We start from the raw sequence: 287 nt of genomic DNA, 5'->3' as shown, positions 1-287 counted from the left end.
AATGCTCGTATATGTACAAACAAACAGTCACATATACTTCATAATATCTCCTTAAAGAAAACAAGAAAACTAATCATTAACGAAAATATAAAACCGAGGAACACTCCGATCCCATGTAGTAAAGACAATAAACAGCAGAAACTTGGTCTTCGATCCTCCAAACACAAAGGATATAACAGTAAGGAAAATAAGCTCGTTCATTTCGTTTATATTTGGGGAGGGCCGTGATAACACTTTAGATAATTCAAGATGTTTTAAAGCTGAGGGGAATGGCGAAGGGGAATTCC

This window comes from Penaeus monodon, chromosome 34 (assembly GCF_015228065.2).
Source record: "Penaeus monodon isolate SGIC_2016 chromosome 34, NSTDA_Pmon_1, whole genome shotgun sequence".
Lineage (NCBI taxonomy): Eukaryota > Metazoa > Arthropoda > Malacostraca > Decapoda > Penaeidae > Penaeus > Penaeus monodon.
Note: the sequence above shows the minus strand (reverse complement) of the source record.